Below are 3,811 nucleotides of genomic sequence, written 5' to 3'. Positions count from 1 at the left end.
AACCTATAGCCACGAGTCTTAGAAACTTTAATTTTGATAAGGTGGCCATAATTTGTGTCATGTATGATGGATGATTAGTAAGGCCAAGGAAAGATTCATGAAATTGGCATAGTCTCTGCAGTAACTGTTGCGGACAGCAGCAGTGATATGAGATTGAAAAATCACTAAAAATAGTAGAAGTAGAATTAAATAGTGAATAAATTATGAAATTGAACCTTGATGAATCTATTTTCATATGGACGAAACGAAACGACCATATGAGCAGTATACTGAGAGATATTAAAGTTCTCGTGAAACAGGGCCAGAACTGTTTCTGGATCCCCTATCTCGACTTTTAAAATTTACCATAAATTATACAGAAGGAATTAGAAGTCGTGCCTTATATGTGCAGATTCCCCTTTGAGTCTAGTTTCATTAGAAACAAACTACATGAGAATTGAAGCCCTGTACGAGAAGATATCCAGGTCGTAATGCGCGAAGGTCAGTGTAGTCGACCCCTGTAACATGGGCGACTTTAACTAATAAACTGTGCCAATTGGCCCAACCAAAAATTCTAGAAATAAATCCAGGGATGGATATATGAGTCTAGTTTCAGGGAAAATTTACGGAACTGATTTTCGAGTTCTGGAACTCGAGATATGATTTCTAAGGTGACAGTGATGCAGTTAGCTAGCCTGCCTGGAACAGAAATCAATTATTTCAAAGAGAGAAATAAGGGAAGTAAGCCCGGTAACACCACGTGGTCAAATCCGGTGACGGTCACGGGTTTGGGGTGTTACAGTATAAGTAAGCTTACACTCGGAACTTAGAGTAGGAGTTTAGGCTACTCCTAAGTTCTCAATTAACATTATGACATGCATCTACAAGTAGCGATTCCAAACACTCACTAATCGCGCTTTCGCCTTGTCACCGAAAGCTTAGACTAACTTTTCATTACCTTTCACTTTACTTGTAGAAGGTCCTAACGATTCTGAAACTTCACCAAAGTAAATCACACCACAAACACAATTAACATCAACCAAAGACTAATCAAAATCAACTAAAAACACAAGCCTAATCCAAATACTCATGAAACTAAAATTTTGACAAGCTTAGTCAAAACATAAAAATCTCAACACATACTCATTCCTATCGCATGAAACTAATTCCAATCGACTAATTAAATATCCAAAAACAATTCCCAACCTTCAAACTACTCAAACCTATACAGATTCATGGTTCCAAAATTTCGATATATTATGGCAATTTTCACGAAAATTCAATAAAACATTAGGATTCTTTAACAAAATTTTAAGAAATGTTTAGAAACCTTCTAGTCATATCAAAACTAATTGGAAAACACTTTGAAACCTTGTTTTTATTCAAAATCCCAAAATCCACCAGTAACGACCCAATTTTTAACATTTATTCAAAACATTCGATTCAATAGGTAAAAAAACTCTATTTAAAAGACTAGATAACATCAGAAACTAATAGAAAGCTAATCGTTACCTTCGATGGGAGAAAAACAAATTTTTGGTTGAAAATCCAGAAAATCCACAAGTTTGAGCAATGGTGAAATCAATGGTATCTTTGATAGTTTTGGTGGAATTCTAAAGAGATTTAATGCTAGAATGATAGTAGAAATAAAAGGAATTGGAGTTTGAGAATTAAAATTGGATGAATATGACTTGGTTAAGCTAGGGATGGCAAACAAAAATAAAAGGGGAGGGGTTTCGTGAGAACCTGTAGGTAGGGAGAAATATTAGGTTCATTTTAAAGTTTTAGGCTATTTTCCCCTTTAGTACTCTTAGTTTTAACCCTTTTTTAAAATAGTCCTTATTTCAAAATTAAAGATCTTTTGAACATCATTTTCAAAAATTGATTTCATTTTCTAAAAGCCATAAATGAAGACATTTCCAGTTTACCAATGTATGAAATTTTTAAGCACTCTAGAGCTAAAATCCCTAAAATACCCTCAAAACTACTAGGGACAACTCTCCCCCTTTAAAAAGAATTTTGTCCTCGAAATTTACCTAAGCTGAAAAAATAAGGATATTTTCATTTCATCGCATCTTCAGCTTCCCAAGTAGTCTCTTCTGTCTTGTGGTTGCACTACAAAACCTTAACTAATAGAACCCTCTTATTTCGTAAAACATTTTCTTCGTGAGCCAGAATCTCAATCAGCTCTTCTTCATAAGTGAGGTCAGTTTGAACTTCAATCTCTTCCACTAGCATAATGTGTGACGAATCTGAACGATACTTCTGTAACATATATACATGGAAAACATCATGGATCCGATTAAGTTCTGGTGGTAAATTGAGTCGATAAGCCATCGCACCAATCCTCTCAACAAATTCATAAGGTCCAACATATCTTGGACTCAATTTACTCTTCCTACCAAATCTCAAAACCTTCTTCCAAAGTGAAACTTTCAAAAACACGTTATCGCCAACTTGGAACTCGATATCTCGACATTTCATCTGCATAAGATTTTTTCTTGTCAGATACTGATTTCAATCAATCACAAATCAATTTCACATTCCCTTCAATCTCACGAATTGAATTCGATCCCACAACTCGCTTCTCATCCAATTCTGTCTGACACAAAAGAGTCCTACACTTCCTACCATACAACCCTTCAAATGGTGCTATACAAATACTCGCTTGAAAATTGTTGTTTTAAACAAGCTCTGCTAAGGGCAAATGCCGTTCTCAACTACCATTGAACTCGATCACACAACTTTGCAACATATCCTCTAAAACTTGAATTACCTTCTCTGACTGACCATTTGTCTGACGATGATAAGTTGTACTAAAACTAAGTTTCAATCCCAAAGCCTCTTGCAAACTCTTCTAAAACCTAGAAGTAAAATGCAGAACCCTATATTAAATAATAGAAACTAGAACCCCATGAAGGCGTACAATTTCAACAATATATAACTCTACCAACTTCTGCAAAGAATAAATGGTACGCACTGCCAATAAATACACATTCTTCGAAAATTGATCAACTATTACCCACACTAAATCATTCTTCGTCGGGGTCAAAGGCAAACCCGAAACAAAGTCCATGGTGATCCTTTCCCACTTCTATTTAGGAATCGCAATTGATTGCAATAAATCTGAAAGATACTGATGTTCAGCTTTTACCTTCTGAAAAACAAAATAGCGAGTCACAAAATTCGTAACATCACACTTCAAGCTAGGCCACCAATAAATCTCTGGAAAATAATGATGCATTTTACTACTATCAATGTGCATATTATAAGGGCTACTATGCACATCGGTAAGAATCATTTGCCTCAAATCCACATGATGCAACACACACCATCTACCTCAAAAATTCAATATACCATCACTATCAACATCAAAATCTCTTTTAACACCTTGCTCAACCAGTTGAATTCTCTTTAACAAATCCCTTTCTAATAGTTGTTTCTCCTTAATCTGTTGAGACAAAGTTGGCTTCACTTGAAGTTCAACTAACAAACCTCTATCACTGGCTAAACTCAAGCGCGCAAACATAGCTCTCAATTCGATCATCAACTTCCTACTCAAAGCGTCAACAACAACATTCACCTTGCCAGGATGATACCCTATCACACAATCATAATCCTTCAAAAGTTCAACCCAACGCTGTTGCCTTAGACTATACTCCTTTTGGGTGAGGAGGTACTTAAGGCTCTTATGTTCTATATAAATAACACACTTCTCACTGTACAAATGATGACACCAAATCTTAAGCACGAATACCATAACAGCTAACTCCAAGCTATGAGTTGGATAATTATGCTTATGCGTCTTTAACTGTCTCGAGGCAGAAGCCAC

Source organism: Gossypium arboreum, chromosome 9 (genome assembly GCF_025698485.1).
Source record: "Gossypium arboreum isolate Shixiya-1 chromosome 9, ASM2569848v2, whole genome shotgun sequence".
NCBI lineage: Eukaryota > Viridiplantae > Streptophyta > Magnoliopsida > Malvales > Malvaceae > Gossypium > Gossypium arboreum.
Note: the sequence above shows the minus strand (reverse complement) of the source record.